This window comes from Physella acuta, unplaced genomic scaffold, assembly GCF_028476545.2.
Source record: "Physella acuta isolate Inbredline_101_S28 unplaced genomic scaffold, ASM2847654v3 ptg000753l, whole genome shotgun sequence".
Lineage (NCBI taxonomy): Eukaryota > Metazoa > Mollusca > Gastropoda > Physidae > Physella > Physella acuta.
In genome coordinates, this window is record NW_026732271.1 from 172,521 (window position 1) to 197,984 (window position 25,464).

The following is a 25,464-nucleotide window of genomic DNA, read 5'->3' on the forward strand; positions in this document are numbered from 1 at the left end:
GAATTAGTGGACGCATTTTGTGTGGTGGGATTAGGGGGCGCATTTTGTGTGTGTTGGGATTAGGGGGCGTATGTTCTGTGGTTGGTGGGATTAGGGGGCGCTTTTGTGTGTGGGGGAATTAGTGGACGCATGTTGTGTGTGGTGGGATTAGTGGACGCGTGTTGTGTGTGGTGGGATTAGTGGACGCGTGTTGTGTGTGGGTGGGATTAGTGGACGCATGTTGTGTGTGGTGGGATTAGTGGACGCATTGTGTGTGTGGCGGGCAGGGGTCGGCAACATTTTGAGACGGAAGAGCCAAAAGTTACAAATTTTTAAAATTCCGTTTTTTAAGAGCCACATTTGTATTTCAATATTTTATTATTTGATAAGGACTAAGTAAATAAATGTGATTTGTTTTTTAAAATAAATTGTTTTAAATATAAAATAATATTTATTCCTATAAAAACATACACATGTTTCGCCAGAATAATAAACTAAGTTATCAAATATTATATATATATATATATAGGACTATCCCAATCCACTTTAGAAGCTGTTAACTTTTTTTCTTTCTTTATTGACATCACCGGCTCAGGAGGTGTCTGCCATTAGCCAGGCAGGCCACAACACAGCTAACTTCGACTAACTGGCTTGAATATCGGTTTGATTACTGTATCGGTCGCTTCTGTCCTTTGGCTCTCACTGGGTTCATCTCCCTCCCCCCACTGAACAAAGGGTACTAGTGCCCCACCGTCCACCCGGCTCAACAGTAGAAAGCTTATAACTAGCAACCTACGTCACTCACGTCAAATTAATGCAAACTGACAGAGTAATGCATTAATAACATTCTCAATTTAAAAGCATTCGAAAAAGTCGGCACTTGGACAGTGGCAAGCAAGGGATTGTTGCCACGGGGCTGTGGGGCTGGGCCTGGTGCCCAAGCTGCTGTCAGCTGTCCGTTTACTTTCTACTGCACATATTCTCAATGTTCTCAAAGTTGTTTTTCTATACATTATGATATTATGATATGATATTATGATATTATATATGAGTTTTGAAAATGAAAAAATACAACTATTAATATTTGCGCAAGGAGCTGTAGAGCGGCATCTTGACAGCAAAAGAGCCGCTAACGGCTCGCGAGCCGCAGGTTACCTGCCCCTAATATAAGAAAATTAATAGACTTCAGTAAATACGCCGCCAAATCGTAAAACCCAGGGTAATAGTGTTTAATAAATCTTCTTAGTATAAATATTACGGCTGGTTGACACTAGTTACATTTCATTATTGGATTATCATTGACAATTCCTCAGAGTTGTAATTAACATTGTGTGATTAATCACCAAATGTTTTGAACAAGTTTTTAAAAAAGTATTTGTTTATAATTAATACTAATGTCTGTTTATGTGTTTGTGTTTAAAAATGTATTAATAATTTATTCTCTTATTTTTATCATTTAATTATATAATTATCTCCCTTTCAAATGGGAAAAGATTATGAAGATAAGTTAAATAAAAACGCGAGTAGATTTTAAAATCGTTCTTGGTTCAGTCGTCTCTTGGTTGTTTTCGTCCATTATTTGTTTGATTTGTTTTGATCTTTGTATGCTTTGTTCTAGTATGAGAGTGTGGTGTGTTTGGTTTTCCAAGCTTATCTGCTCTATTTTGCTTCTGATTTGTGTCCCTCTTTTCAGTCTATTTGTTCTTTGTTATTGTTTTTTCCCTTAAGCATACTTTGTTTTTTTTTCTAGTTTAGTTTTTATGTGGGCCCTAACGCTATTAATGCTACAAGCATATTGAATTAATATTCGCTTAGTCTTATTTAAAATCGTCCCAATGTTGGATTTTGTTGATTTTGGTGATGACTGTGTGTAAAATTGAATTGTCTTTTATGCTTTTGTGTATCGCTCGTCTATTTATATTGAATTATTGAGTTTCCAGTATGTGTTATGTTTTTGTTTGCTTTGTGTTTGTTCGTTGTTTAAAGTTGTCAGAACTGCTGTATGGTCGCTAAACTGTAGTATTGAGAATAGGCGTTCTACTTGGTTGATTTTCATGTAATTTTGTAAAAAAAAGTAATAAAATTACAGGCTAAAGTCTAGTTATTTCCTTTTAATGTATTAGTTTGTCTCCCTTTCTGTTCCATGTCATTATTCGTAGGAACGACGCCCATCACTTGACCTCATTTCTAGGAAAATGTCTTTAATTAGAAAAAAACACTTTTTCTTTTTTTTTTGGGGGGGGGGGGGGGGGGGGGGTGTCTGTTCTGTTTACACTTAATTGGCTTTTAGCGTGCTCACGCTTCGTGTCAAGTTCGAATTACTACATTACTCTAACGTGATCCTAATTTAAGTTACGTTTATCGTATGATAGGTCGTTACGTGACACTGACGTCACATTGTCTTCACGTGATCCGATGTTAAATACTATTACGTTACCTTAAAATAAATGTGGCGTACACATGGTGCGTCGTGATACTATATTTAACCTGATATAACTGACGTGATCCTTACATGGTCGTCACGGGATTTAAAAAATGGCCAAGAAAATTTGGGGCACAAAAATTAAATATAATTCTCAAATAGAATACAAGTTAGACATACACACGAAAGGGGTCTGCCTGGTCGAAAAGTATCGAGTTCGAACCCTCGGGCAGATGAGGCTCGTTAGTTGGGGACAGCCACTCTTCTAGGAGAGACAACTCCAAAATCAAATCAAAAGAAAAAAAAGAAAAGCAGGCTGAAATCAGAGTCAATGGCATATTTAGCGCATAACAAGTTGACACGTAAACTTAATTATGCTGAAGGGGATCCCTTCCCACACTAAAATTAAGAACCAACAAGAAAAGAAGATACACACGATAAACAGATAACCACATGAACCTATCTTGATACTTAAATAAACATATCATGAACAAAATTTAAACTTAACATAATCGGAACATGAACCTACTATATACTAACATAAACCTAACTTGAAGCTAGCGATTTTAATAAATCGTAAAATTTGTCTTGTCAGGGAAATTTTGTTTTCTAACTTTGTAATGTGAAATGTTCCGTTTTATATCATTTTATTGGTTTGTATCAGCTCTGCCATAATTGAGTAGAAGAATTTGATGATTGCTGATAGGTTGTCTTATTATATAGCCTCGCAGGTTTGGTTGACCTCTTGGGGTGATGGGTGCTTGCATAGTGGGTGTTTCAGCTGGATAAGGGTCTGGACATTCTTCCCGTGGTAGATCAGGGGTTGTTGTTGTTGACTTGGCTGCAATGGGTGGGGCCCAAGTTTTCATTAAGCCACCCGAACCGTAGTCCGGGTGGCTCCTCTCCAGGTCTATCGACTTAGAGAGAACAGGAATGGGCGCAACCCCATTGTAGAGTTTGGTAACAGTTGCATAGTCCATTTCTGGTATAGAGATGAGGACTCAATGAATTTCAATTTTGCTCAACGTTGGGAATAGTTTTCAACTAGCAATAACCAATAATAATACATTACATATATCCGCTAACACATTATGCTAGTTGTTTTTTTTTACAATATGCAATTTTCCCCCCAAAAAAAGCGTATTAATTAACTTTGCTTCTGAGACATGAATTACATTGTACAAATCAACTCTGTATATATTTCCTATTTTGTGATTAATACGAGACTCTATGTTGTGCGGTCTATTTAACTCATGGATGATGGTTCTTTGTGTGTACCTTCATACCCCGTAGAGGGAGGCGTATACTGCAATAGTGACAGGTATACGTGGTTTTCGTAGTGTTTGTATATGTCCATGTTTCTAAACTCGCATTAAGAGTTCCTGGTGTACTGTATCCTCGTGTTCTTGCCTATCGTCGATTGATTTATATTTCTGGCCAGTAGTATTTAACATCGGATCACGTTAAAATAATGTCATGTCAGCGTCACGTTATGACCTGATTTAAGATAAACGTAACCTAAAATAAGATCACGAAAAAAACATGTTTCGGGAAAACCACGTTTAAGTGATGTAGTAAGTCGAACGTGACACGAAGCGAGAGCACGCTAGAAGCCAATTAAGTGTAAACAGAACATACAGCCAAAAAAAATAAACGTGTTTTTTCTAATTAAAGACATTTTCCTAGAAATGAGGTCAAGTGATGGGCGTCGTTCCTACGAATAATGACATGGAACAGAAAGGGAGACAAACTAATACATTAAAGGGAAATAACTAGATTTTAGCCTGTTATTTTATTACGAGAAAAATGGCCCGTTGAGGAAGGGTACAACGGGCGCTAGGCTGATAGTGCTGTCTCTTTTCTCTAAACTAAAACCAACCCACCCCCCACACACCACCCCCCAACCCCCACACACCACCCCCCACACACACACCACCCACCCCACCCCTCCACCCCCCCCCCCAAAAAAAAAACATGTCTACCGTCCCATTCAACGAAATATAACTATATACTTTTTCCAGTGTCCGCCCCCTCCCAGAAAATTCTACCCCCGCCCCCGAAAATTTCAAGTACCCCCACCCCTCTCCGGGGAGGAAAAAGTCTGAAAGAAACACTGAAACCAACCCACCCCCACACACCACCCCCCACCCCCACACCACCCCCCCCCCCCTCCACTCCCCCCCCCCCCCCCCCCCCCAAAAAAAAAAAACATGTCTACCGTCCCATTGCAAGAAAACCACTTTTTAGATTAGACACATTAATTAGGCGGTAATTTTATTATAGAGTATCGATGAGGAAATTTCTTTTGAGTTGGGGAGGGGGGGGGGGGGCTCAGACGTTCTTACGCGGGGGTGGGGCTTCGCCCCTACCCGAAGAATTGTATGAAAGAAACTCTTCACGCAAACCACTTAGATTAGACCAAATTGCCTTTGTATTGAATGTTTACTCGATAATCAATGACGTCATATAAATGTGTGCACTATCCGGCTTGAGATTATTTCCTACTCTGTGCTAAATGTGTCGACGTCATACTTCGTTTTTCGAATTACTATGCATGTTTTTAAATTGCTTGTCTTTTCTCTAGAGCGTTCTTGTCAGACAGATAGATAGATAGATAGATAGATAGATAGATAGATAGATAGATAGATAGATAGATAGATAGATAGATAGATAGATAGATAGATAGATAGATAGATAGATAGATAGATAGATAGATAGATAGATAGATAGATAGATAGATAGATAGATAGATAGATAGATAGATAGATAGATAGATAGATAGATAGATAGATAGATAGATAGATAGATAGATAGATAGATAGATAGATAGATAGATAGATAGATAGATAGATAGATAGATAGATAGATAGATAGATAGATAGATAGATAGATAGATAGATAGATAGATAGATAGATAGATAGATAGATAGATAGATAGATAGATAGATAGATAGATAGATAGATAGATAGATAGATAGATAGATAGATAGATAGATAGATAGATAGATAGATAGATAGATAGATAGATAGATAGATAGATAGATAGATAGATAGATAGATAGATAGATAGATAGATAGATAGATAGATAGATAGATAGATAGATAGATAGACAGACAGCGAAACTATTATTATAGATAGATCAAAACTTACCAAACAAGTGACAATACTTTGAACATTCCGTCATTACAAAACTCTATACACCAGAACAAATTTCTAATTCGAAGTCAAAGAAAACGAGACTTACAAGCCCTATTAAAAACCAAAATTGCACGTGTTTTGGAACGTCCCATGATGCGCTGGAGCGATCACTAAGTCAACATTAAAATTAGATAACCTTTCGAAATGTTTGAAATTTAAATTTTCGGACTTATTTAATTGTTTCTACATCAATTGAGTGACACCAAAATAAAAGGGCTAAGTGAATGGTAAAAAGCGCCCCGACCTTTCAAATTAGAGAATTGGGAGTGCATTTTCACAAACGCGAATAAATATAGGCCTATATAGGCCCAATTTGGGGGAGAGGCGCAAAATTGATAGTTCGTCTTGGGTCATATGGCTGTATGTTAGCTGGGTCATATGGCTGTATGTTATCTGGGTCATATGGCTGTATGTTAGCTGGGTCATATGGCTGTATGTTAGCTGGGTCATATGGCTGTATGTTAGCTGGGTCATATGGCTGTATGTTAGCTGGGTCATATGGCTGTATGTTAGCTGGGTCATATGGCTGTATGTTAGCTGGGTCATATGGCTGTATGTTAGCTGGGTCATATGGCTGTATGTTAGCTGGGTCATATGGCTGTATGTTAGCTGGGTCATATGGCTGTATGTTAGCTGGGTCATATGGCTGTATGTTAGCTGGGTCATATGGCTGTAGGGTAGCTGGGTCATATGGCTGTATGTTAGCTGGGTCATATGGCTGTATGTTAGCTGGGTCATATGGCTGTATGTTATCTGGGTCATATGGCTGTATGTTAGCTGGGTCATATGGCTGTATGTTAGCTGGGTCATATGGCTGTATGTTAGCTGGGTCATATGGCTGTATGTTATCTGGGTCATATGGCTGTATGTTAGCTGGGTCATATGGCTGTATGTTAGCTGGGTCATATGGCTGTATGTTAGCTGGGTCATATGGCTGTATGTTAGCTGGGTCATATGGCTGTATGTTAGCTGGGTCATATGGATGTATGTTAGCTGGGTCATATGGCTGTATGTTAGCTGGGTCATATGGCTGTAGGGTAGCTGGGTCATATGGCTGTATGTTAGCTGGGTCATATGGCTGTATGTTAGCTGGGTCATATGGCTGTATGTTAGCTGGGTCATATGGCTGTAGGGTAGCTGGGTCATATGGCTGTATGTTAGCTGGGTCATATGGCTGTATGTTAGCTGGGTCATATGGCTGTATGTTATCTGGGTCATATGGCTGTATGTTAGCTGGGTCATATGGCTGTATGTTAGCTGGGTCATATGGCTGTCTGTTAGCTGGGTCATATGGCTGTATGTTAGCTGGGTCATATGGCTGTATGTTAGCTGGGTCATATGGCTGTATGTTAGCTGGGTAATATGGCTGTATGTTAGCTGGGTCATATGGCTGTATGTTAGCTGGGTCATATGGCTGTATGTTAGCTGGGTCATATGGCTGTATGTTAGCTGGGTCATATGGCTGTATGTTAGCTGGGTCATATGGCTGTATGTTAGCTGGGTCATATGGCTGTATGTTAGCTGGGTCATATGGCTGTATGTTAGCTGGGTCATATGGCTGTAGGGTAGCTGGGTCATATGGCTGTATGTTAGCTGGGTCATATGGCTGTATGTTAGCTGGGTCATATGGATGTATGTTAGCTGGGTCATATGGCTGTATGTTAGCTGGGTCATATGGCTGTATGTTAGCTGGGTCATATGGCTGTAGGGTAGCTGGGTCATATGGCTGTATGTTAGCTGGGTCATATGGCTGTATGTTAGCTGGGTCATATGGCTGTAGGGTAGCTGGGTCATATGGCTGTATGTTAGCTGGGTCATATGGCTGTAGGGTAGCTGGGTCATATGGCTGTATGTTAGCTGGGTCATATGGCTGTATGTTAGCTGGGTCATATGGCTGTATGTTAGCTGGGTCATATGGCTGTATGTTAGCTGGGTCATATGGCTGTATGTTAGCTGGGTCATATGGCTGTATGTTAGCTGGGTCATATGGCTGTATGTTAGCTGGGTCATATGGCTGTATGTTAGCTGGGTCATATGGCTGTATGTTAGCTGGGTCATATGGCTGTATGTTAGCTGGGTCATATGGCTGTATGTTAGCTGGGTCATATGGCTGTATGTTAGCTGGGTCATATGGCTGTATGTTAGCTGGGTCATATGGCTGTATGTTAGCTGGGTCATATGGCTGTATGTTAGCTGGGTCATATGGCTGTATGTTAGCTGGGTCATATGGCTGTATATTAGCTGGGTCATATGGCTGTATGTTAGCTGGGTCATATGGCTGTATGTTAGCTGGGTCATATGGCTGTATGTTAGCTGGGTCATATGGCTGTATGTTAGCTGGGTCATATGACTGTATGTTAGCTGCGTTATATGGCTGTATGTTAGCTGGGTCATATGGCTGTATGTTAGCTGGGTCATATGGCTGTATGTTAGCTGGGTCATATGGCTGTATGTTAGCTGGGTCATATGGCTGTATGTTAGCTGGGTCATATGGCTGTATGTTAGCTGGGTCACATGGCTGTATGTTAGCTGGGTCATATGGCTGTATGTTAGCTGGGTCATATGGCTGTATGTTAGCTGGGTCATATGGCTGTATGTTAGCTGGGTCATATGGCTGTATGTTAGCTGGGTTATATGGCTGTATGTTAGCTGGGTCATATGGCTGTATGTTAGCTGGGTCATATGGCTGTATGTTAGCTGGGTCATATGGCTGTATGTTAGCTGGGTCATATGGCTGTATGTTAGCTGGGTCATATGGCTGTATGTTAGCTGGGTCATATGGCTGTATGTTAGCTGGGTCATATGGCTGTATGTTAGCTGGGTCATATGGCTGTAGGGTAGCTGGGTCATATGGCTGTATGTTAGCTGGGTCATGTGGCTGTATGTTAGCTGGGTTATATGGCTGTAGGGTGACTGTGTTTTATGGCTGTAGGATAGCTGGGTCATATGGCTGTATGTTAGCTGGGTCATATGGCTGTATGTTAGCTGGGTCATATGGCTGTATGTTAGCTGGGTCATATGGCTGTATGTTAGCTGGGTCATATGGCTGTAGGGTAGCTGGGTCATATGGCTGTATGTTAGCTGGGTCATATGGCTGTATGTTAGCTGGGTCATATGGCTGTATGTTATCTGGGTCATATGGCTGTATGTTAGCTGGGTCATATGGCTGTATGTTAGCTGGGTCATATGGCTGTATGTTAGCTGGGTCATATGGCTGTATGTTAGCTGGGTCATATGGCTGTATGTTAGCTGGGTCATATGGCTGTATGTTAGCTGGGTCATATGGCTGTATGTTAGCTGGGTCATATGGCTGTATGTTAGCTGGGTCATATGGCTGTATGTTAGCTGGGTCATATGGCTGTAGGGTAGCTGGGTCATATGGCTGTATGTTAGCTGGGTCATATGGCTGTATGTTAGCTGGGTCATATGGCTGTATGTTATCTGGGTCATATGGCTGTATGTTAGCTGGGTCATATGGCTGTATGTTAGCTGGGTCATATGGCTGTATGTTAGCTGGGTCATATGGCTGTATGTTAGCTGGGTCATATGGCTGTATGTTAGCTGGGTCATATGGCTGTATGTTAGCTGGGTCATATGGCTGTATGTTAGCTGGGTCATATGGCTGTATGTTAGCTGGGTCATATGGCTGTATGTTAGCTGGGTCATATGGCTGTATGTTAGCTGGGTCATATGGCTGTATGTTAGCTGGGTCATATGGCTGTATGTTAGCTGGGTCATATGGCTGTATGTTAGCTGGGTCATATGGCTGTATGTTAGCTGGGTCATATGGCTGTATGTTAGCTGGGTCATATGGCTGTATGTTAGCTGGGTCATATGGCTGTAGGGTAGCTGGGTCATATGGCCGTATGTTAGCTGGGTCATATGGCTGTATGTTAGCTGGGTCATATGGATGTATGTTAGCTGGGTCATATGGCTGTATGTTAGCTGGGTCATATGGCTGTATGTTAGCTGGGTCATATGGCTGTAGGGTAGCTGGGTCATATGGCTGTATGTTAGCTGGGTCATATGGCTGTATGTTAGCTGGGTCATATGGCTGTAGGGTAGCTGGGTCATATGGCTGTATGTTAGCTGGGTCATATGGCTGTAGGGTAGCTGGGTCATATGGCTGTATGTTAGCTGGGTCATATGGCTGTATGTTAGCTGGGTCATATGGCTGTATGTTAGCTGGGTCATATGGCTGTAGGGTAGCTGGGTCATATGGCTGTATGTTAGCTGGGTCATATGGCTGTATGTTAGCTGGGTCATATGGCTGTATGTTAGCTGGGTCATATGGCTGTATGTTAGCTGGGTCATATGGCTGTATGTTAGCTGGGTCATATGGCTGTATGTTAGCTGGGTCATATGGCTGTATGATAGCTGGGTCATATGGCTGTAGGATAGCTGGGTTATATGGCTGTAGGATAGCTGGGTTATATGGCTGTAGGATAGCTGGGTCATATGGCTGTAGGATAGCTGGGTTATATGGCTGTAGGATAGCTGGGTTATATGGCTGTAGGATAGCTGGGTTATATGGCTGTAGGGTGACTGTGTTTTATGGCTGTAGGATAGCTGGGTTATATGGCTGTAGGGTGACTGTGTTTTATGGCTGTAGGATAGCTGGGTTATATGGCTGTAGGATAGCTGGGTTATATGGCTGTAGGGTGACTGTGTTTTATGGCTGTAGGATAGCTGGGTTATATGGCTGTAGGATAGCTGGGTTATATGGCTGTTGGATAGCTGTGTTATATGGCTGTAGGGTGACTGGGTTATATGGCTTTAAGTTGGCTGGGTCATATGGCTGTAGGATAGCTGGGTCATATGGCTGTAGGATAGCTGGGTCATATGGCTGGGTCAGTTGGTTAGTGAAAAGTGTTCTAGGATAGTGATAAAGCGTTAGCCTAGAGTTTGTTGTGAGTAGGTTCTGTTTGCAGAGCGTGTTGTTAGTCTATAACTAACTTGTTGTTTAGTTTTAAAACATAGTCCAACAAGTTTTAGAGCAAAGTATTCATTGCATCATTTTGAACCACAATATTTTGTTCTATAATGGTGAAAAACATGCGTGTTTACTATCAAACACAATATACATTCTAGAAACATACCTAAAGTGCTAAGCATAACAAGCTCACGTGACTTCTGCTTATCGCCCGGTTCCCAGATAATTTATTGGAATATAAAACGCGCCAAATCTCCGCTTTACGTGTGCTGGTACCCCAGGGGCTGCTCACCCTCGTCTGACAGAGATGCATTGTGGGCCATAGCTTCTGCACCGCCACGTGCGCAATGTCAAAAGCAGACGGCGGGACATTTTCGCACATCCGGTCGTCTGCTGATACTTGAGACGTTTTTACTGGACTGAAAAGTTTGAGATTTTTTTTACTGCATTGCATGTTTTGTTAATAGATTTCTGGATACGAATCGGGAATTGTTTGGACCAGAAATCTGTGGCCAAGAACTGAAACAGTGTTTGTGCTTCATTTATCATCTTGATTACGGTAATTGTCTTTCCGCCTAATTAGCTTTTAATACTAACTTGTATTTAGTAAGAGACTTAAGAATAGCACGTCTACCTTTTTTACTTAGTTAAGTCCAGTACCTCATGTGGACCTTGTGGGAGTTAGGTCCAGTACTCAAGGTCAGTGTGTTGACCTTGTGGTAGTTAGGTCCAGTACCTCATGTGGACCTTGTGGGAGTTAGGTCCAGTACCTCATGTGGACCTTGTGGGAGTTAGGTCCAGTACCTCATGTGGACCTTGTGGGAGTTAGGTCCAGTACCTCATGTGGACCTTGTGGGAGTTAGGTCCAGTACCTCATGTAGACCTTGTGGGAGTTAGGTCCAGTACCTCATGTGGACCTTGTGGGAGTTAGGTCCAGTACCTCATGTGGACCTTGTGGGAGTTAGGTCCAGTACCTCATGTGGACCTTGTGGGAGTTAGGTCCAGTACCTCATGTGGACCTTGTGGGAGTTAGGTCCAGTACCTCATGTGGACCTTGTGGGAGTTAGGTCCAGTACCTCATGTGGACCTTGTTGGAGTTAGGTCCAGTACTCAGGTCAGTGTGTTGACCTTGTTGTAGTTAGGTCCAGTACCTCATGTGGACCTTGTGGGAGTTAGGTCCAGTACTCGAGGTCAGTGTGTTGACCTTGTGGGAGTTAGGTCCAGTACCTCACGTGGACCTTGTGGGAGTTAGGTCCAGTACCTCATGTGGACCTTGTGGGAGTTAGGTCCAGTACCTCATGTAGACCTTGTGGGAGTTAGGTCCAGTACCTCATGTGGACCTTGTGGGAGTTAGGTCCAGTACCTCATGTGGACCTTGTGGGAGTTAGGTCCAGTACCTCATGTGGACCTTGTGGGAGTTAGGTCCAGTACCTCATGTGGACCTTGTGGGAGTTAGGTCCAGTACCTCATGTGGACCTTGTGGGAGTTAGGTCCAGTACCTCATGTGGACCTTGTTGGAGTTAGGTCCAGTACTCAGGTCAGTGTGTTGACCTTGTTGTAGTTAGGTCCAGTACCTCATGTGGACCTTGTGGGAGTTAGGTCCAGTACTCGAGGTCAGTGTGTTGACCTTGTGGGAGTTAGGTCCAGTACCTCACGTGGACCTTGTGGGAGTTAGGTCCAGTACCTCATGTGGACCTTGTGGGAGTTAGGTCCAGTACCTCATGTGGACCTTGTTGGAGTTAGGTCCAGTACTCAGGTCAGTGTATTGACCTTGTTGTAGTTAGGTCAAGTACCTCATGTGGACCTTGTGGGAGTTAGGTCCAGTACTCAGGTCAGTGTGTTGACCTTGTTGTAGTTAGGTCCAGTACCTCATGTGGACCTTGTGGGAGTTAGGTCCCGTACTTTAGGTCAGTGTGTTGACCTTGTGGGAGTTAGGTCCAGTACCTCATGTGGACCTTGTGGGAGTTAGGTCCAGTACCTCATGTGGACCTTGTGGGAGTTAGGTCCAGTACCTCATGTGGACCTTGTGGGAGTTAGGTCCAGTACCTCATGTGGACCTTGTGGGAGTTAGGTCCAGTACCTCATGTGGACCTTGTTGGAGTTAGGTCCAGTACTCAGGTCAGTGTGTTGACCTTGTTGTAGTTAGGTCCAGTACCTCATGTGGACCTTGTGGGAGTTAGGTCCAGTACTCGAGGTCAGTGTGTTGACCTTGTGGGAGTTAGGTCCAGTACCTCACGTGGACCTTGTGGGAGTTAGGTCCAGTACCTCATGTGGACCTTGTGGGAGTTAGGTCCAGTACCTCATGTGGACCTTGTTGGAGTTAGGTCCAGTACTCAGGTCAGTGTATTGACCTTGTTGTAGTTAGGTCAAGTACCTCATGTGGACCTTGTGGGAGTTAGGTCCAGTACTCAGGTCAGTGTGTTGACCTTGTTGTAGTTAGGTCCAGTACCTCATGTGGACCTTGTGGGAGTTAGGTCCCGTACTTTAGGTCAGTGTGTTGACCTTGTGGGAGTTAGGTCCAGTACCTCATGTGGACCTTGTGGGAGTTAGGTCCAGTACCTCATGTGGACCTTGTGGGAGTTAGGTCCAGTACCTCATGTGGATCTTGTGGGAGTTAGGTCCCGTACTTTAGGTCAGTGTGTTGACCTTGTGGGAGTTAGGTCCAGTACCTCATGTGGACCTTGTGGGAGTTAGGTCCAGTACCTCATGTGGACCTTGTGGGAGTTAGGTCCAGTACTTTAGGTCAGTGTGTTGACCTTGTGGGAGTTAGGTCCAGTACCTCATGTGGACCTTGTGGGACTTAGGTCCAGTACTTTAGGTCAGTGTGTTGACCTTGTGGGAGTTAGGTCCAGTACTTTAGGTCAGTGATGACCTTGTGGGAGTTTGGTCCAGTACTCGAGGTCAGTGTGATGACCTTGTGGGAGTTAGGTCCAGTACCTCATGTGGACCTTGTGGGAGTTAGGTCCAGTACCTCATGTGGACCTTGTGGGAGTTAGGTCCAGTACCTCATGTGGACCTTGTGGGAGTTAGGTCCAGTACTTTAGGTCAGTGTGTTGACCTTGTGGGAGTTAGGTCCAGTACTTTAGGTCAGTGTGATGACCTTGTGGGAGTTAGGTCCAGTGCCGTAGGTCAGTGTGATGACCTTGTGGGAGTTAGGTCAGTGTGTTGACCTTGTGCAGGTCAGTATGTCGACCTTGTGGGAGTTAGGTCCAGACAAGAACTTTCGGACACGACAGTCTGGTATTTATCATTCCCCCCCCCACCACCCCCACCCCACCATAGCCAGATAGTGTACCCAGATCTCGACCCGAGTTATCTCTCTTACAAGTCGAGTAAGCCTTCATATCAACTTCACTTTAAGTGTGTTTAAATACCGTCCCCTTAGATGTATAATCAGGTGAATTTTTCGAGTGGCCTCCCTTAGAAAACCATATACAAACAACCCTTTTAGAGTTCCGCCATCTTAATTTGTTTTAATTCCTTTTTCTTTTGGAATTTGATAACAGAGTCTAACACAAGACTTATATTAATCGTTTTTACTCTCTATTCTGATGAAATTCTGAGGTCACTAAGTATATTTTTGTAAGTTTAAAAAATGTGCTTACCACTGAATTAAACGTAATAGGCTATTCTCACTCACCCGTGTATAATTTGGCTGCATGTTGATCAGGTGTTGTTATCCCAATAACTCTGCGTTCATCTAAAAGTTACCATATACAGTATGTCAATGTATGGGCATTATAAAATGTTTTTTTGGTTTTATTGCTCATTATTTGACATCACACAATATAAAATGTCATGGGATTTCATTGGATATCATGGGATGTCATTGGATATCATGGGATATCATTGGATATCATGGGATGTCATTGAATATCTTTGGATATCATGGGATATCATGGGATATCATTGGATATCATGGGATATCATTGGATATCATGGGATATCATTGGATATCATGGAACATCATTGAATATCATTGAATATCATGGGATATCATTGGATATCATGGAACATCATTGAATATCATTGAATATCATGGGATATCATTGGATATCATGGAATATTATTGCACTTAACTCGCACCCACATGAACCCATTACTTGGAATTTACTTCAAAGTTCCTGAAATTTTAGTCCCTGCTTCAAAACGCTCCTAGTAATTTGCATTTTTTCCCGCTAGCTTCTGTTTGTTGGTCTATTTTCAGCTTAAAGTTAATAAAACTTAATCTATAGTTAATCCATAGCGAGAGCAGTATGTGCGAAAATACGGAACGATAAGCCTCACCCTCATTAGGTGATGTCACCATTGCACGTGCGCCACTTTGTAGGTGAGCAGAAATTCTCTGATGTTTATTTGATAATGCAGCTCTCGATGAGGTAGAAGATTGTGTCGCTGCATTATGTGCTCCCACAATCATGATTGGGCCGCTTTCATCTACAAACATGGCCGGGAGCAGTAAATAGCGAACAGTGATTGGATGGAATAGATCGATACTTGGTTAGTTGATTGATTTTGTATTGCGGATTTAGGTAGGTCTGCTGGATGAAACTTGATGCAAAGTTTTTAGAAAGTTGTTTTGTTAAATTAATGTACAGCATTTGGAGGGAGGGTTGAACTGTCTATAACACCAGTCAAATTGGAGGGTTGGACTAAGTATACTACTAGCCAACATTATACCCACATCCCTTATTGGATGGTTGGATTTTCTATACTAGCATACAAATAGCCATATTGGATGGCTGGAATTTATATACTTTAGACAGTCCACCCTCCACCCCTCCCCCCCTCGTCAATTTGGCTAGTCGTATGCTTAAAACAGTCCAACTCTACTATATGGCTAATGGTATTCTTTATAAAAGTATAACGTTTCCAATATTGTAGTGTTAAAGACGTGAAGGTACAGTGTGTGATAAGCTAATCTTCCTTGCACTCCCTCCCTCTGGTAATAGAAGCCATCCTTGTGGATGTTTTGTAGCCTGGAGTGAATGAACTCTGTAGACCACTTGATGCTGAAACTCTGGACAAGCGGATTGCAAAATACAGTTTTTGGACAAGGCGAGGGCTATCCTGAAACAGATCTATTCCAGCAAGTTAGGACGACCCTGTTCAAATGTCAAGGCCGTTTTGCTATATGGAGCAGAGAAATGGAGAGTCTCCAAAGCAAGCACATCGAAGATACAGACCTTCATGAATAGATGCCTTAGATAGATTTTGAAATTGAGATGGCAGGACAAAGTGCCGAACATAGAACTATGGAGGAAAGCTATGCAGGAGCCTATGGGTGTGCAAATAAGAAGGAGGAAGTGGCGCTGGGTGGGTCAAACACTGCGAAAGGCTAACCCAAATGTTACACGCCAAGCGCTTGAGTGGAACCCCCAGGCAAAGCGGAAGAGAGGGCGCCCAAGACAGACCTGGAGGCGGAGTCTTCTCGAAGAACTGAAGCCAACAGGGATGTCTTGGGATATGACAAAATTAATAGCCGAGAATCGAAAGAAATGGAAGGAAATGGTTGAGGCCCTGTGTTCCATAAGGGGCTAAGAGGATTGAATCAAAGTAAGTCAAGTCAGGACAACTCTGTCTTGGTCAAGCAGATCAGAAGATGTGTTCACCATTGCACATTGTGGGGATAATCAGTAGCTTGACATGCAAACCTTGACACGTGAACTAATCTTTTGATATTTTTCTCATGTTTTGCGCATTGAAATGAGCCGTAATCCAGAGTTAATCCTAACCTGCCATAAACAGCATGTGACCTTAGGATTTCCTTGGAAGTTTTTGAAGTATCATCACTGTCAACACAATGTTTTGACTGCGGCAAAAGTTGACTTGTGTCAATAGGTTGTTGACTTGACAGGTGTCAATAGGTTGTTGACTTTAAAGGTATCAATAGGTTGTTGACTTGAAAGGTGTCAATAGGTTGTTGACTTGACTGGCATGAACGTATGACTTTGACTTAAGTCATAAGCCCGGCATGATACTAGGCTGTGAGGGACCAGTCACTGTGGTCTGGTCTGAGGCAGGCCTGAAGTTCACACACATACACACATACACACACATACTCACACACACATACACACACATACTCACACACATACTCACACATACATACACACACACATACTCACACACATACTCACACACATAAACACACATACTCACACACACATACACACACATACTCACACACATACTCACACATACATACACACACACATACTCACACACATACTCACACACATACACACACATACTCACACACACATACACACACATACTCACACACATACTCACACATACATACACACACACATACTCACACACACATACACACACATACTCACACACACACACACATACACATACACACACATACACACATATACTCACACACACATACACACACATACTAACACACACATACTAACACACACATACACATACACACACATACTTACACATACTCACACACATACACACACATACTCACACACACATCACAAACACACTAAGAGAAATAACGTTTCAAGATAATTATTCACACCCCTAAAGTTGTCAAGGAAATGTAAATATGGTAACTTTGTTAGTGCTGTTTTTGTTTATATGCAGGCGTTCGGGGTAATTTCCTAACTCAGAATTATCAATCGTCGATATTTTTAAATTTAGTCTTATCTGTGTGAGAGAATTTCTATAGGTTCATATTTCTGTGACATAATCTTGACCATCGGTCACCCAATTTAATTATCTTAGACATCAGCTTTGTGCAGGCATTACTGCATCTCTAAAATATCGGTCACGTATTCGTGGTATTGTTCTACATTGACAAAAACGATAATCTTTTATTTATCGTATCTCGACCAAGGGAAATGACTCTACATAAACTTATTCTCCCTTGATTAAAAGTTCTCCGCCGTATGACGCAACATTATTTATGGACACTGTGTTTTCTAGTCATGGAGACCCCGGCAATGTTATTAGAGAGCGCCTCTCGTGTAGGTGGCTACACTAAATTATGCACGGCGCGAGTGAGTGGATTCTCTCTAGGGATATGAAGATTTGACTGTACGCATGCGCGGAGGTTTATGGGTAGCGGATACGGCTCATTACACATGCGCCGCTGAATACGAGTTTTGTGTTTGGAATGTTTTGGTTTGAAATAAGCGGTTCTTGTCGTTGCAACGGTTTTACGATGTTTGGGGAGATGATATGACTTTAGAGCAAGATATTGTAGAACAATATGTGAACTAGAACAGAACTAGAACAATAGTTGTAGGGAGGATAGAATCGATGGGTCGTAGAGTTGAAAAGGAAATCTATTTAATGGATCAGGTTGTTTTTTGTTTTTTTTTTGTAAGCTCATGTCAAAGTTACGTAATGGGACAAAGTTTGATAACATTTAACATCGCTGGGTTGAAGGGTATCCGGCAGAATATTAAGGTGTGGGCAGTTTTAAGGTGTGGGCAGTTTTAAGGTGTGGGCAGTTTTAAAGTGTGGGCAGTTTTAAGGTGTGGGCCATTTTTAAGGTGTGGGCCATTTTTAAGGTGTGGGCCATTTTTAAGGTGTGGGCAGTTTTAAAGTGTGGGCAGTTTTAAAGTGTGGACAGTTTTAAGGTGTGGGCAGTTTTAAGGTGTTGGCAGTTTTAAGGTGTGGGCCATTTTTAAGGTGTGGGCCATTTTTAAGGTGTGGGCCATTTTTAAGGTGTGGGCAGTTTTAAAGTGTGGGCAGTTTTAAAGTGTGGGCAGTTTTAAGGTGTGGGCAGTTTTAAGGTGTGGGCAGTTTTAAGGTGTGGGCAGTTTCAAGTTGTGGACAGTTTTAAGGTGTGGGCAGTTTCAAGTTGTGGACAGTTTTAAGGTGTGGACAGTTTTAAGGTGTGGACAGTTTTAAGGTGTGGGCAGTTGTAAGGTGTGGGCAGTTTTAAGGTGTGGGCAGTTTTAAGGTGTGGGCAGTTTTAAGGTGTGGGCAGTTTCAAGTTGTGGACAGTTTTAATGTGTGGGCAGTTTCAAGTTGTGGACAGTTTTAAAGTGTGGGCAGTTTCAAGTTGTGGACAGTTTTAATGTGTGGGCAGTTTCAAGTTGTGGACAGTTTTAAGGTGTGGGCAGTTTTAAGGTGTGGGCAGTTTTAAGGTGTGGGTAGTTTTAAGGTGTGGGTAGTTTTAAGGTGTGGCAAGTCTATTATCCAACTAGTTAACATCCATCCACGTATAGATAAGACTTGTCAGCATCCACCCCCATATCATTATGCGTTGACCTACGACCCCATTTATTTATTTGTACTCCATGTCCAGTTGTCAATTGCTCCACATCCTCCCCTTTCAATGTTTTCCTTATTATTTTTATGCTCGTCCTGAATTTTTGACACATTTCCATTTGAGCTATGAGAAACTACTCTTTGAATAAATCGAAACAAAGTCTACCTAGTAAAGTTTTATATCAACGTTCATTAAACCTTGTTAGAAAACTATTCACAATTTTAAAGTAAAGCCAGTCGAAACTTCCTTGTAACGCGATCTCAGAGACCTGATCCAGTTTCTCATTGATCTAGTTCAAACATCCGCGTTCAGCGCCCTCTGGCGCCCCTTTGTGCTTACTAAGCAGGCGCCCTTTTGTGCTTACAGAACGCCCCACAAAACCCTAGCTTTACTTAACGTGTCGACTTACCGCTCAAAGTACGCCATACAAAAAAAAACTGACGTTTCTAAAGATTCTAAAATTCTACTTGCAGTAAATTTTTTAAAAGACTAAATTATTTCACATGTCATTACAAATTCTGGTTATTAATAGCCCAAGTTCGAATCACGTGATCAGCTATTTTCTGGATGGGTGGACACAAGAAAGTTGTTTCTTTCAGCTTAGAGCGCTACTTGACCGCGTCTGTTAATTATTTACCTCGTGCTATGGTTTTTGGCGCGTGATACAATGGTGTATAGAGAGAGGGAGATCAGGCTGGTCACACAATAGGCACTGTGGTGTCTGGAATCTGGGTCACCCTACAACCTACGTGACCTGTGACCTTGGTATCTGTGACATGTGACCTTGGTATCTGTGACATGTGACCTTGGTATCGGTGACCTGTGACCCTGGTATCTGTGACCTGTGACCCTGCTACCTGTGACCTTGGTATCTGTGACCTTTGACCCTGGAACCTGTGACCTTGGTATCTGTGACATGTGACCCTGGTATCTGTGACCTGTGACCCTGCAACCTGTGACCTTGGTATCTGTGACCTGTGACCCTAGTATCTGTGACCTGTGACCCTGGTATCTGTGACCTGTGACCCTGGTATCTGTGACTCTAAAATCTATGTGACCTGTGACCCTGGAACCTGTGACCTGTGACCCAGGTACCTGTGACCCTAAAATCTATGTGACATGTGACCTTGGTATCTGTGACCTGTGACCCTGGAACCTATATGTCATGTGTCCAGAAACTAGAACAATAGGTGAATGGAACAACTATTAAATACACGAGGTCACCCACTATTCTATATTTTTTCCATGGTTGTGAACACACATACAAATGTTGACATACTCTGTATGTTATTTAAAACACATTTTCCTATCCTACCTGTCAATCTCTCAGTCATATGACATACGGGTCTAGCTTACAACATATTTCCTCAGCATCAACAACATAGCAGCCCATCATCCGACAAGTTTGATCTGTCATCCGGAATACACGTATGTTTTTACAAGCTTTTATTTAACTAACTTCCTCTGTCTGTCGACAGTCTGTCGTCAGTCTAGACGGAAACGCAGGAGTGAAAATTCGGACAGTTCTACTTGACCGACACGATTCACAGTTGGCACGTGGGTCAAGACATGAAGACAATGCAATCTGAAACTAAATTTGACTTAATTGGATGCCTAATTGATTTTTTATGAATTAATTAAAATTTGGACCGAATTAGTAGGCATGTCTAGCCAACCACACCACACGCGTCATCAATAGCTGCGCCATCACGACCACGTAATGGCTGCGTTCAAAAACCATTGCGCGCCTACTGAACGTGATATTCAGTAGGCGCGCAATGGTTTTTAGTCATGTAACTCTATTGTAGATAAAACATGTAAAGTACTGAAAAAAAATGCATAAAAAACGTTTTAATAACAAGCTTTTATGTAATGATGCACTAAAAAGTAGAAAATAAATTATAGACTACTATTTAAATAACTATAAAGAAAAGCGTGGGTGTCTTCCTTAACATTAGTAAAGGTATCCAATAGATACTAAAGTGACCCACGCTTTTCTTTATAGTTATTTAAATAGTAGTCTATAATTTATTTTCTACTTTTTAGTGCATCATTACATAAAAGCTTGTTATTAAAACGTTTTTTATGCATTTTTTTACAAGCTTTTATTTAACTCACTTCCTCTGTCGACAGTCTGTCTGTCTAGACGGAAACGCAGGAGTGAAAATTCGGACAGTTCTACTTGACCGATACGATTCACAGTTGGCACGTGGGTCAAGACATGAAGACAATGCAATCTGAATCTAAATTTGACTTAATTGGATGCCTAATTAATTTTTTATGAATTAATAAAAATTTGGACCGAATTAGTAGGCATGTCTAGCCAACCACACCACACGCGTCATCACCTTCAATAGCTGCGCCATCACGTAATGGCTGCGTTCAAAAACCATTGCGCGCCTACTGAACGTGATGTTCAGTAGGCGCGCAATGGTTTTTAGTCATGTAACTCTATTGTAAATAAAACATGTAAAGTACTGAAAAAAAATTTCATAAAAAACGTTTTAATAACAAGCTTTTATGTAATGATGCACTAAAAAGTAGAAAATAAATTATAGACTACTATTTAAATAACTATAAAGAAAAGCGTGGGTGTCTTCCTTAACATTAGTAGAGGTATCCAATAGATACTAAAGTGACCCACGCTTTTCTTTATAGTTATTTAAATAGTAGTCTATAATTTATTTTCTACTTTTTAGTGCATCATTACATAAAAGCTTGTTATTAAAACGTTTTTTATGAATTTTTTCTTGGTGCTAATACACTTAAAAAAACATCAACAATTGCTAAAGCATTTATATGATGTCACACGGTTTTGGCTTACATAACCTCCCCTTCCCACCTCCCCCACTTCCTTCACCCCACAATATTTATTCCGTTAAACAAAAAATGAGAGCAAAAATGGCTACATCCGTCTTTGTGATTTTATAAATCCCTGGTTTAAAACAAATTGTCAATAATGTGACGTACTTCCGCCTCTCTCTCATTTATACCTCAGCTATCTCACCGTCTCAGTATTCAAAGAGAAATATGTGAGAGCGTATGCTATAGAAATGAAAGCATTTCATTTTCACTGTACACCAGTGACCATATGACCACCTGCAGATCAGCGTACACAGGCACATCAAATCTGTTAAACATTTTCAATTTTTTCCCCATGTCAAATTTTTTCCCCATGTCAAATTTTTTCGCCATGTCAAATTTTTTCACCATGTCATTTTTTTCCCCCATTTAAAATTGTTTGCCCATTTCAATTTTTTTCCCCATGTCAAATTTTTCCCCATGTCCAATTTTTCCCCCATTTCAAATTTTTCCCCATTTCAAATTTTTTCCCCATGTCAAATTTTTTCTTATGTCAAATCATCATCGGTGTTTTTGATTGATCTAAAAGTCTCGACACGATTCCATCAAAAATAGAAAACACCCACGGGCGGCAACTCGGTATAATAGAAATACTAAAAATGTCTTAATTTATTCGGCTCCAAATCTTCTTTCTCCACTTTCATGGCGGACTGTGTAGGATCTGACCCCCTCCCAATTCCCCTACCGCCCCCCCCCCCCACCCCTGTTTTATATAACATCCGTCTTAATCTTTCCTCGTCTAAGCCACTATGGGTGTCAAAAAGTGGTGAGGTCAAGGTCAGACAAGGGAACTGATTGTCCGACAATTTGATCGGTGAGCGATGTGACGCGAACGTACAAGACAACTCCCAGAAAATGGCGCGGACGTACGAGGAGACTCCCATAAAATGGCGCGGCCAGACAGGGCGAGTGAACCTAATTCCTGCTGATCTGGGCGTGTGCTGGTCTAATGGGATCCGGGTGTGAGTGGGGACAGTTTTAAGTCAGACACGTGACGCCCCGGGGTGTGGGGATGAGGGGAGTTTAACCACCTAGGGCGGGAAGTGGTGGGAGTCTAGAAACCTATCTTAAAAAAACTTAACTTAAATATACCTTACTTCAAAAACCTTACTTTAAAAACCTAACTTAAAAGCCGTTGTGTTTTAATTAACATGTAATTCTGTTATAAATCGTGTTTTTTTTTTTTTTTTTTTTTTTGTTAGCTGTTTTAGATTTTGATTCCGGAGTTGATGTGGGTGGGACGCGTAGGGTACTGGATGTGTGTGGGTAGTGTGTGGGCGCGGGTCTAGTTTGTTTTCTAAATTCCTCCGACGTACGGGATTATAACATGGATTTTCCTAACTCGTGCTAGTGTTAATTAACATAACTAACCGCTAATTGGCGGCTCCGCTCCGTAGGGTGTTGGTAGGAGAAGATGTTTTGATTGGCCCAAAGACGTCAGCTGGTCTCTACATTATAGCAGGTTCACATTAAGGGATGGGGAGCTAAGGATTGGGTACAGAGCTAAGGATTGGGTACGGAGCTAAGGATTGGGTACGGAGCTAAGGATTGGGTACAGAGCTAAGGATTGGGTACGGAGCTAAGGATTGGGTACGGAGCTAAGGATTGGGTACGGAGCTAAGGATTGGGTACGGAGCTAAGGATTGGGTACGGAGCTAAGGATTGGGTACGGAGTTAAGGATTGGGTACGGAGCTAAGGGTTGGGTACGGAGCTAAGGGTAGGTTAGGAGAGCTGAGGAGGGAGGTAGGTGACTGTTTCAGGTAGATTAGGGGTGGAAGTATCAGGGGGATAGCTTAGAGGGGGGCAGATTTTTAAAATTTGAAGCATAATATCATCGCCCACTTCAGGAAGTTTAAGCAAGGTTGGTACTTTGACTAGAGATACCATCAGACAGAGGCTAGTCTTTGGTTTAGCGGAGATCCGTGTTGAGACTTGATGGATCGCTGTCTGATGGTGCATCACCATCCGGTCACCACACGGGGGCGGGGTGATTAGAGGTCAATGGACGGTCGTTCAGTGACCTACGGGCTTAGTTCAGACTAGGTAATTGGAGGGGGAGGGGGGGGGGGGCTGCTTAACGGCGAATGGATAAACTGGTTGTTGGATGAGTTGGCTGTGCGGATATTTTTTAATGGCAAGTGGATAATTTAGAGAAGACTCGCTATTTTTGGAGCTGGTAATGGCTAGTGTATAACTTTATGACCCGAGTATAACTTACTTTATATAAAGTTCTGGCTATGACAAGTGAGATAGTTTGTTATTGGGATAGCAGTTTGGACTTGATTGTTTTATGCAAAGGCCTTAATAACATGAGGTTAAGTTTATGATATGGATAACTTTGTGCTGGCGGGTGATTAAGTTGTGTGACACGTGTAAGGTAAGTGGATAATTAGATAAGTCTTAATTGAGTTAATTAAAAAGTGTATCAAAATAACGAAATCAATGGCGGGACGTGGTAGACCTAGTAGATATGGGGGTGAGTGGGGGGGGGCTGAGTTAATAGTGGGAATTGATAGTCTGAAGAATTGGTGCGAAATGGTAGTACTGACAATATGGTAGGTAACGATGGTAGTACTGACAAGATGGTATGTAACGATGGTAGTACTGACAAGATGGTATGTAGCGATGGTAGTACTGACAAGATGGTATGTAACGATGGTAGTACTGACAAGATGGTAGGTAGCGATGGTAGTACTGACAAGATGGTATGTAACGATGGTAGTACTGACAAGATGGTATGTAACGATGGTAGTACTGACAAGATGGTAGGTAGCGATGGTAGCACTGACAAGATGGTAGGTAGCGATGGTAGCACTGACAAGATGGTAGGTAGCGATGGTAGTACTGACAAGATGGTAAGTTTTGATGGTAGCACTGAGCGGGTCTGATACTGAACACGTTATGCTTTGATCTCCTTACTTGAAAAAATGCAAGCTTAACGTCACGTGACTCCCGTCATTTGCTACCGTTGTTAAACCACCACCCCCCCCCCACATCACAGAGCAGCGTAAACAGCTTCATTAACATTGAGGTGGGCGGGGGAGGGGGGTAGTTTATGAGGCAGCTTTTTAAATATTAATTATCTTTTTTTTAAAATTAGTATTCTGTCTAGTTTCGCGTAAAAATTAATAACGTTTTGTTTAATTAGCTGTGAAAATGTAGAATATTAAACTTTTAAAGTAAGTCTAAGACAGGCCTGCTGAGTTTTTGTGTGTTTGAAGTTTAATTTATGACCAACATTTTCTCTATAGTCTGTTAGCCAAAATATGTAAGTAAGTTTTGATTAGATATTGTTTTATATAACTGAGTGATGTTTTAGTCTTAAGATGCGAGTTGTAATGATGTATGTCTATTAGTGGTGTTTGTTTTAATGTTATCTATCGTAATACTGTATTTTGAAATATGTGTTGCGATGATGTTGTTTTTTCTGACGTTTATGGTAGTGATGTATGTTGTAATGTTGTGTTGTAATGACGTATATTGTAATTACGTGTGTTATGGTGTGTGATGTAATGTGTCATGTAATGATGTGTGTAGCGATTTGTTGTAATGACGTATGTTGTAATGGTGTGTTGTACATCCCATCCCTGACGTCATTACATGTGTACCTACCATCCCTGACGTCATCACATGTGTACCTCCCATCCCTGACGTCATCACATGTGTACCTTCCATCCCTGACGTCATCACAAGGGATTCTACCATCCCTGACGTCATCACATGTGTACCTTCCATCCCTGACGTCATCACAAGGGATTCTACCATCCCTGACGTCATCACATGTGTACCTTCCATCCCTGACGTCATCACAAGGGATTCT